Source organism: Pristiophorus japonicus, chromosome 4 (genome assembly GCF_044704955.1).
Source record: "Pristiophorus japonicus isolate sPriJap1 chromosome 4, sPriJap1.hap1, whole genome shotgun sequence".
NCBI lineage: Eukaryota > Metazoa > Chordata > Chondrichthyes > Pristiophoridae > Pristiophorus > Pristiophorus japonicus.
This window is the reverse complement of record NC_091980.1, coordinates 163,371,630-163,386,878: the sequence shown is the minus strand read 5'-3', so window position 1 is coordinate 163,386,878 and position 15,249 is coordinate 163,371,630. Positions and strand designations below refer to the sequence as shown.

At 59.8% G+C, this 15,249-nt stretch overlaps 1 protein-coding gene across 7 annotated transcripts in view; it reads left to right on the top strand.

The window, feature by feature from the left end:
* LOC139263147 (intelectin-1b-like) overlaps positions 1 to 15,249 on the top strand; it is a 393,914-nt gene that overhangs the window by 199,638 nt on the left and 179,027 nt on the right. The window contains exon 4 of one of the 7 annotated variants that reach the window (XM_070878768.1): positions 75 to 149. The exons of the other annotated variants lie outside the window; for them this stretch is intronic. The gene's annotated coding sequence lies outside the window, so the exon portion shown is untranslated. The remainder of the gene's footprint in view (positions 1 to 74; positions 150 to 15,249) is intronic. 7 annotated transcript variants of the gene reach the window in all.

Here is a 15,249-nt window from a genome sequence, read left to right as displayed (position 1 = left end):
AATTTCTCCCCTTTATTCAATATACATTAATGATTTGAACGAAGGAATTGAATGCAATATCTCCAAATTTGCAGATGACACTAAGCTGGGTGGCAGTGTGAGCTGTGAGGAGGATGCGAAGAGGTTGCAGGGTGACTTGGACAGCTTAGGTGAGTGGGCAAATGCAAGGCAGATGCAGTATAATGTGGATAACATAAGAACATAAGAGTTAGGAACAGGAGTAGGTCATCTCGCCCCTCGAGCCTGCTCCGCCATTCAACAAAATCATGGCTGATCTGGCCGTGGACTCAGCTCCACTTACCCGCCCGCTCCCCATAACCCTTAATTCCCTTATTGGTTAAAAATCTATCTATCTTTGATTTGAATACATTCAATGAGGTAGCCTCAACTGGTTCCTTGGGCAGATAATTCCACAGATTCACAACCCTCTGGGAGAAGAAATTCCTTCTCAACTTGGTTTTAAATTAGCTCCCCCGTATTTTGAGGCTGTGCCCCCTCGTTCTCGTCTCCCCGACCAGTGGAAACAACCTCTCTGCCTCTATCTTGTCTATCCCTTTCATTATTTTAAATGTTTCTATAAGATCACCCCTCATCCTTCTGAACTCCAACGAGTAAAGATCCAGTCTACTCAATCTATCATCATAAGGTAACCCCCCCATCTCCGGTATCAGCATGGTGAATCGTCTCTGTACCCCCTCCAAAGCAAGTGTATCCTTCCTTAAGTAAGGTGACAAAAACTGCACACAGTACTCCAGGTGCGGCCTCACCAATACCCTGTACAGTTGCAGCAGGACCTCCCTGCTTTTGTACTCCATCCCTCTCGCAATGAAGGCCAACATTCCAAGGACCAATGGTGGAGCTTTGGAGGTGTGGCCGAATCAGTTGGAGCTCTGCTGTTGTGAGAGAAGGAGCTGCCTGCTTTGCTCCTGTCTGGGATGCCTTGAGTGAACCCTGAGACCAGCCCAGGAATAGGAAGAGTTGTGGCTTACTACAACTCAACATCCAGAGGGAGAGGTGGAGCGCAGAAAAATGTATATTTATTACAACTGCAGAGAGTTGGAGAGAGGGGAAAAGAACAACCTGAGGAAACACCATCCAGTGTGGAAGGAGGGAGAGTCGTTTCCACAATCTTCGACAGGTGGGTGTGTTTTGGTGCATTCCCCAAAAGACTTTGTTGTATCGGTGGGGGGAGGAAAGAAGATAACTTGAGGGCCGGAACATCGCGGGGGATGTGTGTGTGTGGAAGTGTGTGTGGGGGTCTTGCTAACAGCTAGGCCCCACACACCACTGAAGCACCCCTCCCCCATTGCCTAGCCTGGGATAGCTGGAGCTACCTGGCTGAAGAATCTTTAATCACCCTATTGAACATCGTTGGGAGTGTGTGCCTGCGTGGCTCCAGCTACCCCAGGTGAAGACATCTTCTCCCCCCACCCGAAGACCATTCTACAAAGACTGTGTTTTTTGCCATCTGGGGAGTGCACCCCAAGAAACACCCACCCACCGCTGTGAGGGGAGACCTGCCCTCGCAGCTTCCCTCCTTCCTAACCCCTCACTCTATCTCTCTCTCTCTGTCTATCCCCTCTCTCTCTGAGAGCCCATTCCTCCTAATTTCTTTAAAAAAAACAATTAAGACAACTGAGCAGAGGGAGCAAGACCCCTCCCCAATTGTCAACTAGGGGAGAGGTGTGCCTCATTGAGAGCTCCTCTGCTCATACATTCAAACGAGGCCAATTTAAGACCATTAAGGCCTGTGACTCTGGGGTGGGTGTAGCCCTTAAAGGGACCCCGTGATGGCGACTCCATCCACGCCGGTGGCAGGGCCAGCAAAGACATATGCGCAGGCGGCGTCCACATCCACAGCGCCTCCTGTGCCTCCTGCTTCCCTGCCACCATTCAGACTAATAACAAAGAAACACGGGATCAAGAGCTACACTCACCCCACAATGAGCATTGAGGAGTGCGTGCGGGCGATGGCTGGGGTAGTCGGCCCATCGGCTATTGTCGCAGCCTCCAAGATGTCTGGGAAGGCCGTGTTCTTCCTGGGGTCGGAGCGAGCGGTGTCCCTGGCCATTGAAAAGGGGCTCACGGTGGGCGGGGCGTTCCTGCCGGTGGACCCTCTCGAGGCCACCGCGCAGAGGGTCATTCTATCGAACGTCCCGCCCTTTGTTCCCGCTGAGCTCCTCCTCCCTCACCTACACCAACTGGGGGAGGTAAGGTCGGGGATCAATCCCATACCGCTCGGCCTCAGGGAGAACAGCCTGCGCCATGTGTTCTCCTTCTGCCGCCAGCTCTTTGTCCGGCTGGCGTGGGAGGAGACAACAGAGGGCAATTTTAATGTGGTGCACGAGGGGACTGCCTACCGCGTCTTCTGGACGTCGGACGGCGTGCTGTGCCATGTCTGCAGGGAGGTGGGGCACGTTCGCAAGAACTGCCCCGTCTCCAAAGCCGCCAAACCACCGAAGGCGACCAAGGCTAGCGCCGCCGCCACCCCTCCCCCTAGTTGCGTCCGCGTGCCGGGAGCGTAGGTGCGCGGGCATCGTCGGAGGCCTTTGTTTTCACGGCCTCCGGCGGGGGGGAGGGAGAGCGACCGACCGGAAAGAAGGCGCGGAAGAAGACAAAACAGCTAGAGGCGGGTCCCCTCGGTGCACCAGACAATCTGTTTACCGCGCTCGGCCCAACCCCGTCACCGGCGAACGCGGGGTGCCCTGAGCCCGTGCCCGATCCCTTGACTAATACCACAGAGGGGCTCGGGCGCGGGCAAGACAAGAAAAAGGTGGGAGTGGAGCGGGAGGCCTCGGCAGACATGGAGGTCTCCCTGCCTCCGCGCCCCCCCAGGAACAAATGGAGGCGCCGCTCCAATGAGGCGGAGGGGGAACAACATCCCTCCGTGGAGGAGTCGGTGCCCGCCGCGTGTCCCGCGTCCCCCACCGGCGCCCCCAAACTGCGCCGTAGGCGCGAGGAATCTGTCCCCGTGGAGGGTGAGACAGTCGAGGCTGCCCAGCCTCTGCCCTCTGGGGGTGGCGTGGAAGATCTGCCTGTCGTGGGGGGCGCGGGGCCGGCGGAGGAATACGATGCTGCAGTGTCGAGCGTCCCGGGGACTGAGGCGGGCGGGGCCGAAAAGGCCGCACCTGAGCCCGCCCAGCTATTAACCAACTTCCCCCGGGTGTCGCTCGGCCCGGAAGAAACGGAAATTATGAATTTTAATGATTCTGTACACGCTGGGCCGGGGGGTGGCGGCGGGGAGGGGGAAGAACAACAACCATCTTTGGAGCTGGGGTACATGGAGGACCTGGAACATTACTTTGACCAGGTCTCTCCGTGTTCCCCGGCTCCTGGGGCGGAGGAGGAACCCCTTCCGCTGTCGCTTCCCAACCCAGCACCACTTTTAAAAGAGCCCAGTGGGGACTCCTCTGCCGACGATCCTGGGGGTGGGATCGGGGCAGAGCCAGGGCCGGATGGAGCGGCCGGGCCGTTTGCCATACCTCGTGCGGTCGACGGGCCGGCTGCTAGCGGCGACCTCCCGGAGGAGGACGGGGACTCGGTGGAGGACGCGGGTGAAAATCTCGAGTCCATCGTCAGTGAGGCGGTGGATCTCCTCGTGCCCGCCGCTGAGTCCCCCCTCATTCCCGTAGAGGAACTCCGGGACTTTTTGGTCCAGAGCCAGGGTCGCCGCAACTGAACCCATCTGGCCTGGGAAAGATGGTCCGAGCCGGGGCTGCTCGTCGCATCCGTCCGCGCCGCCGCTAAAACCATGGCCGCGGGCGGGCCCTTATCAAAGGCGCAAGGCCTTGAGCTGCGCCGGCTCAAAAAGTTCCTCGCTGGGCTGCTGAAGGAGTGGAGGTCAACAAACGACTCCATTCCCCCCCCCACAATAGGTTAGGTAGAGGTTGCACTATGCTTTTGTCATGAAGATAACCATAGCCAGCATCAACATCAACGGCGGCAGAGAGGCACGCCGTAGATTTAACAATTTTTCGCTCCTGCGGGAGGGGAAATATTCGACGTGCTTCCTGCAAGAAACCCACACCGTTCCGGGAGATGAAGCCACGTGGCTCCTGGAATGGCAAGGAGAGGTCCGCATGAGCCACCTCACCGGCCCTTCTTGTGGGGTGGCCATCTTGCTGGCCCCGCATTTTCAGCCGGAGATCTTGGGGGTCGAGGAGCCCGTGCCAGGCCGCTTGCTGCAAGTAACGGTTCGCCTGGGGGACATGCCGCTCCATCAAGTGAACGTGCACGCCCCTCAGCCCGGCCCGCAGCAGACGCGCTTCTTCGAAGAGGTGTCCGCTCTTCTTGGCTCTGTCGACGTCGGCGACTGCATTGTCCTCGGGGGGGATTTTAACTGCACCCTCGAGGCAAGGGTCCGCTCCGGTACCCCGCAGAGCATGATGGCGATGGAGAAGTTGAGGGATGTGGTCAGGTCATTCGACTTGGACATCTGGCGAAATCTCCATCCCGACTCCAGCGCCTTTACTTGGGTGAGGCCTGGAGTAGGATGGTCCAGAGTCGACCGCCTTTACATGTCTCGGGCATACGTTTCCTGCGTCCCGGCGGCCTCCATGCGGCCGGTGCCATGTTCGGACCACCACCTGGTGTGGGCGGAGCTCGCTTCGCTCCGCGCGAGGACGGGGTCCGCGTACTGGCATTTTAACAACCAGCTGCTGGAGGACGTGCGGTTCCAGGACTCGTTCCGTCGTTTCTGGGCCGACTGGAGAAGGAAGCAGGGGGGCTTTCCCTCCTTGAGGCTATGGTGGGACGTGGGCAAGGCTCACGTCCGCGTCTTCTGTCAAGAGTACGCGAGGGGGTCGACCAAGAGGCGGGCGGCCAGGGTCGGGCGCCTAGAAAAAGAGGTGCTCGACCTGGAGTCCCGTCTCGGTCAAGTCGTCGGGGACCCGGCCCTGCAGACTGTGTACGAAGCGAAGAAGGCCGCGCTGAAGGACCTGCAGCTCGTCGGGTCCCGAGGCGCGTTCGTGAGGTCGCGGATCCAGTTCATGCGGGAACTGGACCGCGGCTCCCCCTTCTTCTACTCGCTGGAAAAAAGACAGGGTGTCCGTAAGCAGCTCTTGACGCTGCTGGCCGACGACGGCTCTCTCGTCTCGGATCCGGAGGGCATCAACAACAGGGCCCGTGAATATTACGGGGCCCTGTTCTCTCTGGAGCCATCCAGCGAGGAAGCGCGTAGAGTTTTGGGGGAGGACCTGCCGAAAGTCTGCCCGGAGGGCGCCGATAATCTGGAAGCTCCGCTAAGCCTGGCGGAGCTGACCGGCACCCTCGACCGGCTCTCGAGGGGAAAATCCCCGGGGCTGGACGGGCTGACCATGGAGTTCCACAGGGCGTTCTGGGACGTCCTGGGGGGCGACTACGCGCGGGTCCTGGGGGAAAGTCTGGCGACCGGGGAGATGCCCCTCTCTTGGTGCAGGGCAGTCATTGTCCTGCTGCCTAAGAAGGGCGATCTCCGCCTCCTTAAGTACTGGCGCCCGGTCTCCCTCCTCAGCACGGACTACAAAATCTTCGCCAGGGCGATGTCTGCTCGCCTTGGCGCCGTGCTGGACCACATGATCCACCCCGACCAGTCCGACACGGTCCCGGGCCGGACAATCCACGATAACATCCATCTGGTCCGGGACCTCATCCATTACTCCCAGGAGGCTGGTCTGTCGGTCGCCTTCCTATCCCTCGACCAAGAGAAAGCGTTCGACAGGGTGGATCACGACTATCTGTTCGGAACTCTGCGCGCTTTCGGGTTCGGGACGCATTTCGTCGCCCGGATTCGACTTTTGTACGCCGCCGCGGAGTGTCTGATTCAGGTTAACGGGTCCTTGACGGCGCCCCTTCGCTTTGGGAGAGGGGTGCGCCAGGGATGCCCCATGTCCGGCCAGTTATATGCCGTCTGCGTGGAGCCTTTCCTGCGCCTCCTGCAGACGAGGTTGACGGGACTGGCTCTGCAAGGGCCGGGCGTGGAGGTCGTCCTCTCAGCTTACGCCGATGACGTGCTCCTCGCGGTAGAGGATCCCGCTGACCTGCGGAGGATGCGTGAGTGCCAGGAGATTTACTCGGCCGCGTCCTCCGCCAGAATCAACTGGGAGAAATGTTCCGGACTCCTGGTGGGTCAGTGGCAGGTGGACTCCCTGCCGGAGGAGCTCAGGCCTTTTGCCTGGAGCACGACCCATCTCCTCTATCTGGGAGTCTACTTTAGCCCCGACGAGGAAGCCTGGCCGGCGAACTGGCAGGAGCTGGAGGCCAAGGTAGCCGCTCGCCTAGGGCGCTGGACAGGACTGCTCTGAGTGCTGTCCTACAAGGGTTGAGCGCTAGTCATAAACCTGCTGGTGGCCGCCATGTTGTGGTACCGGCTGGTCACTTTGACCCCTCCCCCTGCGTTTGTCGCCAAGATACAGAAGAAGCTGGTGGACTTCTTCTGGAACAACAGGAAGCACTGGGTCTCTGCCGCGGTCTTGAGTCTCCCGCTTAGGGAGAGCGGTCAGTCATTGGTGTGCGTCAGCGCCCAGCTCGCGACTTTCCATCTTCAGACCCTGCAGAGATACCTTTACGTCGAGCCCCCTCCTAGGTGGCGTGCTCTGGCGATGTATTTCTTCCGCCAGCAGCACGGCCTCAACTACGACACGCAGCTCCTGTTTGTGAGTGTGGGGGGCGTCAGGACCGCCCTCCGGGAGCTGCCTGTCTTTTACAAGGAACTCATCAGGGTCTGGAACAAAGTCTCCACCAAGCGCAGCTCTCCACCGGCTGGAGTGGCGGCCGTCCTGCAGGAACCGCTGCTCGGGAATCCGTACCTCCACGACCGAGGTTTTTGGTGGCGGTCGGCTGAAAGGGCTGGGGCTGGTGAGGTGACCAGGGTCAGGGACATGCTCGATGGCGGAGGAGCGGGCTGGATGGCGCCAGACACGCTGGCGCGGCGCCTAAATTCTGCCAACGTCCGCCACGCGGCCGATGCCATCGAGTCGCTAAAAAGAGCTCTGGGCCCCGATTCCGTTAGGTGCATCGAGGAGGCTCAAGCATGTGGGGAGATCCCGTCCGAACTGACCCCCGTCCGGATGGAATTCCTCATCGGCGCCAAACCCCGGAACCTCCCTCGGGGGCCGGCGCCTCACAACTTGAGCCGCCTTGGGGAAATCCCCTCCGTGCCTTTCAGTTCCGCGCGGAGGGGTTTCCTGTACGGGCTGCTCCTGCACACTCTCAACTTTGCCATCCTCGCCGGCCGTCCGGACACGCCATGGCGTACCATCTTGCCGTCCGGAGGAGGTGGGGGTCCCCGATGGAGGGCCACTCTACGCAGGGGTCCTCCCACTATTCATCGGGGACTTGGCCTGGAGGGTGGTGTACGGAGCAGTGCCGTGCAATAAATTTTTAAGCCGGTTCACGGGCTCCCAGGCCGCCTGCAATTTCTGCGGTCTGGAAGAGTCCGTGTTCCATGTTTTTATTGAGTGCACGAGGTTGCAGCCCCTGTTTTGTTATTTAAAGGGGCTGCTCCTGAAATTCTGGCTGCACTTCAGTCCCACTCTCCTGATCTTTGGGCACCCTGTGCGGAGGGGAGCGGGTAGGTCCGAGGGCCTCCTCGTAGGAGTGCTCCTGGGCACGGCCAAGGGTGCAATCAGCCGGTCCAGGTAGCGGGCGGTCGAGGGGGTCGTTCAGCCAGACTGCATGCCTCTCTTCCGCGCATACACCCGGTCCAGGGTGTCCTTGGAGATGGAGCACGCGGTGTCCACTGGTATGCTCGCGGCCTTCCGCAAGAGGTGGGCACCGGAGGGACTGGAGTGCATCATCACGCCCGGCAACCAAATTTTAATTTGATTTTATGTTTTTAAGTTAATTTGTTTTAATTGCCGGTGCTTTTAGTGTCCCCCTCCCCTTTTATAGGGGGCACTTGGAGAAAAAATTTGATTCTGTGCCCAAAAAAACCCCCCCAAAAAAAAAAAAAATGGGCATTGTAAATGTTGGCGTTTCCCCCAGATCGGGGGGCACGGTTTAATGTTTTTTTGTTTGCTCCTAAAAGAGTTTCATGCACAAGGACCAATGGTGGATCTTTGGAGGCGTGGCCTAATCAGTTGGAGCTGTGCTGCTGAGCGAGAAGGAACTCCCTGCTTTTTCTCCTGTCTGGATGGCCTGGAGTGAGCCCTGAGAACAGCCCAGGAACAGGAGGAGAGGGCTGGCTTACTGCAATTCAACATCCGGAGGGAGAGGAGGAGAGCTGAAAAATGTATTATTTACTACAACTACAGAGAGTTGGAGAGAGGGGAAAAGAACAACCTGAGGAAACACCATCCAGTGTGGAAGGAGGGAGAGTCATTTCCACATCTTCGACAGGTGGGTGAATTGGTGCATTCCCCAAAAGACTTTGTTGTATCGGTGGGGGGAGGAAAGAAGATAACTTGAGGGCCGGAACATCGTGGCGGGTGTGTGTGTGTGGAAGTGTGTGTGGGGGTCTTGCTTACAGCTAGGCCCTACACACCACTGAAGCACCCCACCCCCATTGCCTAGCTTGGGATAGCTGGAGCTGCCTGGCTGAAGAATCTTTAATCACCCTATTGAACATCGTTGGGAGTGTGTGCCTGGGTGGCTCCAGCTACCCCAGGTGAAGACATCTCCCCCCACCCGAAGACCATTCTACAAAGACTGTGTTTTTTGCCATCTGGGGAGTGCACCCCAAGAAACACCCACCCACCGCTGTGAGGGGAGACCTGCCCTTGCAACTTCCCTCCTTCCCAACCCCTCACTCTATCTCTCTCTCTCTGTCTATCCCCTCTCTCTCTGAGAGCCCTTTCCTCCTAATTTCTTAAAAAAAACAATTAAGACAACTGAGCAGAGGGAGCAAAGCCCCTCCCCAATTGTCAACCAGGGGAGAGGTGTGCCTCATTGAGAGCTCCTCTGCTCATACATTCAAACGAGGCCAATTTAAGACCATTAAGGCCTGTGACTCTGGGGTGGGTGTAGTCCTTAAAGGGACCCCGTGATGGCGACTCCATCCACGCCGGTGGCAGGGCCAGCTAAGACTTATGCGCAGGGGGCGTCCACATCCACGACGCCTTCTGCGCCTCCTGCTGCCCTGCCACCATTCAGACTTATAACAAAAAAACAAGGGGTCAAGAGCTACACTCACCCCACAATGAGCATTGAGTAGTGCGTGCGGGCGATGACTGGGGTAGTCGGCCCCTCGGCCATTGTCGCAGCCCCCAAGATCTCTGGGAAGGCCGTGTTCTTCCTGGGGTTTGAGCGAGCAGTGTCCCTGGCCATTGAAAAGGGGCTCACGGTGGGCGGGGCGTTCCTGCCGGTGGACCCTCTCGAGGCCACCGTGCAGAGGGTCATTCTATCGAACGTCCCGCCCTTTGTTCCCGCTGAGCTCCTCCTCCCTCACCTACACCAACTGGGGGAGGTAAGGTCGGGGATCAACCCCATACCGCTCGGCCTCAGGGAGAACAGCCTGCACCATGTGTTCTCCTTCCGCCGCCAGCTCTTTGTCCGGCTGGCGCGGGAGGACACAACAGAGGGCAATTTTAATGTGGTGCACGAGGGGACTGCCTACCGCGTCTTCTGGACGTCGGACGGCGTGCGGTGCCATGCCTGCAGGGAGGTGGGGCACGTTCGCAAGAACTGCCCCGCCTCCAAAGCCGCCAAACCACCAAAGGCGGCCAAGGCTGGCGCCGCCGCCACCCCTCCCCCTAGTTGCGTCCGCGTGCTGGGAACCGTAGGTGCGCGTGCATCGTCGGAGGCCTTTGTTTTCACGGCCTCCGGCAGGGGGGAGGGAGAGCAACCGACCGGAAAGAAGGCGCGGAAGAAGACGAAACATCTAGAGGCGGGTCCCCTCGGTGCGCCAGACAATCTGTTTACCGCGCTCGGCCCAACCCCGTCACCGGCGAGCGCGGGGTGCCCTGAGCCCGTGCCCGAGCCCTTGACCAGTATCACAGAGGGGCTTGGGCGCGGGCAAGAAAAGAAAAAGGGGGGGGTGGAGCGGGAGTCCTCGGCAGACATGGAGGTCTCCCTGCCTCCGCGTCCCCCAGGAACCAAAGGGGGCGCCGCTCCAATGAGGCGGAGGAGGAACAACATCCCTCCGCGGAGGTGTCGGTGCCCGCCGCGTGTCCCGCGTCCCCCACCAGCGCCCCGAAACTGCACTGTAGGCAGGAGGAATCTGTCCCCGGGGAGGGTGAGACAGTCGAGGCTGCCCAGCCTCTGCCTCCCGGGGAGGGCGTGGAGGATTTGCCTGTCGGGGGGGGGCGTGGGTCCAGCGGAGGAATGCATTGCCGCTGGGTCGAGCGTCCCGGGGACTGAGGCGGGCGGGGCCGAAAAGGCCGAACTTGAGCCCGCCCAGCTATTAACCAACTTCCCCCGGGTGTCGCTCGGCCCGGAAGAAACGGAAATTATGAATTTTAACGATTCTGTACACGCTGGGCTGGGGGGTGGCGGCGGGGAGGGGGAAGTACAACAACCCTCGCCCCCTACTTTGGAGCTGGGGTACTTGGAGGACCTTGAACATTTCTTTGACCAGGTCTCTCCGTGTTCCCCGGCTCCTGGGGCGGAGGAGGAACCCCTTCCGCTGTCGTTTCCCAACCCAGCACCACTTTTAAAAAAGCCCAGTGGGGACTCCTCTGCCGACGATCCTGGGGGTGGGATCGGGGCAGAGCCAGGGCCGGATGGAGCGGCCGGGCCATTTGCCGTACCTCGTGCGGTCGACGGGCCGGCTGCTAGCGGCGACCTCCCGGAGGAGGACGAGGACTCGGTGGAGGACGCGGGTGTAAATCTCGAGTCCATCGCCAGTGAGGTGGTGGATCTCCTCGTGCCCGCCGCTGAGTCCCCCCTCATTCCCGTAGAGGAACTCCGGGACTTTTTGGTCCAGAGTCAGGGTCGCCGCAACCGAACCCATCTGGCCCGGGAAAGATGGTCCGAGCCGGGGCTGCTCATCGCTTCCGTCCGCGTCGCAGCTAAAACCATGGCCGCGGGCGGGCCCTTATCAAAGGCGCAAAGCCTTGAGCTGCGCCGGCTCAAAAAGTTCTCGCTGGGCTGCTGAAGGAGTGGAGGTCAACAAACGACTCCAGTTCCCCCACCCACAATAGGTTAGGTAGAGGTTGCACTATGCTTTTGTCATGAAGATAACCATAGCCAGCCTCAACATCAATGGCGGCAGAGAGGCACGCCGTAGATTTAACAATTTTACGCTCCTGCGGGAGGGGAAATATGCGGCGTGCTTCCTGCAAGAAACCCACACCGTTCCGGTAGACGAAGCCACGTGGCTCCTGGAATGGCAAGGAGAGGTGCGCATGAGCCACCTCACCGGCACTTCTTGCGGGCTGGCCATCTTGCTGGCCCCGCATTTTCAGCCGGAGATCTTGGGGGTCGAGGAGCCCATGCCAGGCCGCTTGCTGCACGTAACGGTTCGCCTGGGGGACGTGCCGCTCCATCTCGTGAACGTGCACGCCCCTCAGCCCGGCCCGCAGCAGACGCGTTTCTTCGAAGAGGTGTCCGCTCTTCTTGGCTCTGTCGACGTCGGCGACTGCATTGTCCTCGTGGGGGATTTTAACTGCACCCTCGAGGCGAGGGACCGCTCCGGTGCCCCGCAGAGCATGACGGCAATGGAGAAGTTAAGGGACCTGGTCGGGTCCTTCGACTTGGTGGACGTCTGGCGAAATCTCCATCCCGACTCCAGCGCCTTTACTTGGGTGAGGCCTGGAGTAGGATGGTCCAGAGTCGACCGCCTTTACGTGTCTCGGACGTACGTTTCCTGCGTCCCGGCGGCCTCCATGCAGCCGGTGCCATGTTCGGACCACCACCTGGTGTGGGCGGAGCTCGCTTCGCTCCGCGCGAGGACGGGGTCCGCGTACTGGCACTTTAACAACCGGCTGCTGGAGGACGTGCGGTTCCAGGACTCGTTCCGTCGATTCTGGTCCGACTGGAGAAGGAAGCAGGGGGGCTTTCCCTCCTTGAGGCTATGGTGGGACGTGGGCAAGGCTCACGTCCGCGTCTTCTGTCAAGAGTACGCGAGGGGGTCGACCAAGAGGCGGGCGGCCAGAGTCGGGCGCCTAGAAAAAGAGGTGCTTGACCTGGAAGCCCGTCTCGGTCAAGTCGTCCAGGACCCGGCCCTGCGGACGCTGTACGAAGCGAGGAAGGCCGTGCTGAAGGACCTGCAGCTCGTCGGGTCCCGAGGCGTATTCGTGAAGTCGCGGATCCGGTTCCTGCGGGATCTGGACTGCGGCTCCCCCTTCTTCTACTCGCTGGAAAAAAGACAGGGTGTCCGTAAGCAGCTCTTGACGCAGCTGGCCGACGACGGCTCTCTCGTCTCGGATCCGGAGGGCGTCAACAACAGGGCCCGTGAATATTATGGGGTTCTGTTCTCTCCGGAGCCGTCCAGCGAGGAAGCGCGTAGAGTTTTGTGGGAGGACCTGCCGAAGGTCAGCCCGGAGGGCGCCGAAAATCAGGAAGCTCTGCTAAGCCTGGCGGAGCTGACCGGCGCCCTCGACCGCCTCTCGAGGGGAAAAGCCCCGGGGCTGGACGGGCTGACCGTGGAGTTCCACAGGGCATTCTGGGATGTCCTGGGGGGCGACTACGCGCGGGTCCTGGGGGAAAGTCTGGCGACCGGGGAGATGCCCCTCTCTTGGCGCAGGGCAGTCATCGTCCTGCTGCCTAAGAAGGGCGATCTCCGCCTCCTTAAGAACTGGCGCCCGGTCTCCCTCCTCAGCACGGACTACAAAATCTTCGCCAGGGCGATGTCTGCTTGCCTTGGCGCCGTGCTGGACCACATGATCCACCCCGACCAGTCCGACATGGTCCCGGGCCGGACAATCTACGGTAACATCCATCTGGTCCGGGACCTCATCCATTACTCCCAGGAGGCTGCTCTGTCGGTCGCCTTCCTATCCCTCGACCAAGAGAAGGCGTTCGACAGGGTGGATCACGACTATCTTCTCGGAACTCTGCGCGCTTTCGGGTTCGGGACGCATTTCGTTGCCCGGATCCGACTTTTGTACGCCGCCGCGGAGTGTCTGATTAAGGTTAACGGGTCCTTGACGGCGCCCCTTCGCTTTGGGAGAGGGGTGCGCCAGGGATGCCCCATGTCCGGCCAATTATATGCCGTCTGCGTGGAGCCTTTCCTGTGCCTCCTGCGGACGAGGTTGACGGGACTGGCTCCGCAAGGGCCGGGCGTGGAGGTCGTCCTCTCGGCTTACGCCGATGACGTGCTCCTCGCGGTAGAGGATCCCACTGACCTGCGGAGGATGCGTGAGTGCCAGGAGATTTACTCGGCCGCATCCTCCGCCAGAATCAACTGGGAGAAATGTTCCGGACTCCTGGTGGGTCAGTGGCGGGTGGACTCCCTGCCGGAGGAGCTCAGGCCTTTTGCCTGGAGCACGACACATCTCCTCTATCTGGGAGTCTACCTTAGCCCCGACGAGGAAGCCTGGCCGGCGAACTGGCAGGAGCTGGAGGCCAAGGTCGCCGCTCGCCTAGGGCGCTGGACAGGACTGCTCCGAGTGCTGTCCTACAGGGGTCGAGCACTAGTCATAAACCTGCTGGTGGCCGCCATGTTGTGGTACCGGCTGGTCACTTTGATCCTCCCCCTGCATTTGTCGCCAAGATACAGAAGAAGCTGGTGGACTTCTTCTGGAACAACAGGAAGCACTGGGTCTCTGCCGCGGTCTTGAGTCTCCCGCTTAGGGAGGGCAGTCAGTCGTTGGTGTGCGTCAGCGCCCAGCTCGCGACTTTCCGTCTTCAGACCCTGCAGAGATACCTTTACGTTGAGCCCCCTCCTAGGTGGCGTGCTCTGGCGATGTATTTCTTTCGCCAGCAGCACGGCCTCAACTACGACACGCAGCTCCTGTTTGTGAGTGTGGGGGGCGTCAGAACCACCCTCCGGGAGCTGCCTGTCTTTTACAAGGAACTCATCAGGGTCTGGAACAAAGTCTCCACTAATCGCAGCTCTCCACTGGCTGGAGTGGCGGCCGTCCTGCAGGAGCCGCTGCTCTGGAATCCGTACCTCCACGACCGAGGTTTTTGGTGGCGGTCGGACGAGAGGGCTGTGGCTGGTGAGGTTACCAGGGTCAGGGACCTGCTTGATGGCGGAGGAGCGGGCTGGATGGCGCCAGACATGCTGGTACGGCACCTAAATTCTGCCAACGTCCGCCACGCTGCCGATGCCATCGAGTCGCTAAAAAGAGCTCTGGGCCCCGACTCCGTTAGATGCATCGAGGAGGCTCAAGCACGTGGGGAGATCCCGTCCGAACTGACCCCCGTCCGGACGGAACCTCCCTCGGGGGCCGGCGCCTCACAACTTGAGCCACCTCGGGGAAATCCCCTCCGTGCCTTTCAGTTCCGCGCGGAAGGGTTTCCTGTATGGGCTGCTCCTGCACACTCTCAACTTTGCCATCCTCGCCTGCCGTCCGGACACGCCATGGCGTACCATCTTGCCGTCCAGAGGAGGCGAGAGTCCCCGATGGAGGGCACTCTACGCAGGGGTCCTCCCACTATTTATCGGGGACTTGGCCTGGAGGGTGGTGCACGGAGCAGTGCCGTGCAATAAATTTTTAAGCCGGTTCACGGGCTCCCAGGCCGCCTGCAATTTCTGCGGTCTGGAAGAGTCCGTGTTCAATGTTTTTATTGAGTGCACGAGGTTGCAGCCCCTGTTTTGTTATTTAAAGGGGCTACTCCTGAAATTCTGGCTGCACTTCAGTCCCACACTCCAGATCTTCGGGCACCCTGTGCGGAGGGGAGCGGGTAGGTCCGAGGGCCTCCTCGTAGGACTGCTCCTGGGCACGGCCAAGGGTGCCATCAGCCGGTCCAGGCAGCGGGCGGTCGAGGGGGTCGTTCAGCCAGACTGCCTGCCTCTCTTCCGCGCATAAATCTGGTCCAGGGTGTCCTTGGAGATGGAGCACGCGGTGTTCACCGGTACACTCGCGATCTTCCGCGAGAGGTGGGCACCGGAGGGACTGGAGTGCATCATCACGCCCGGCAACCAAATTTTAATTTGATTTTATGTTTTTAAGTTAATTTGTTTTAATTGCCGGTGCTTTTAGTGTCCCCCTCCCCTTTTATAGGGGGCACTTGGAGAAAAATTTGATTCTGTGCCAAATAAAAAGGCCTTGTAAATGTTGGTGTTTCCCCCAGATCGGGGGCACGGTTTAATGTTTTTTGTTTGCTCCTAAAAGAGTTTCACACACAGGGATCCCCAGGTCCCTCTGCACTGAAACATGATGTAATTTCTCCCCATTGAAATAATATTCCCTTTTACTTTTTTTTTCCAAGGTGAATGACCTCACA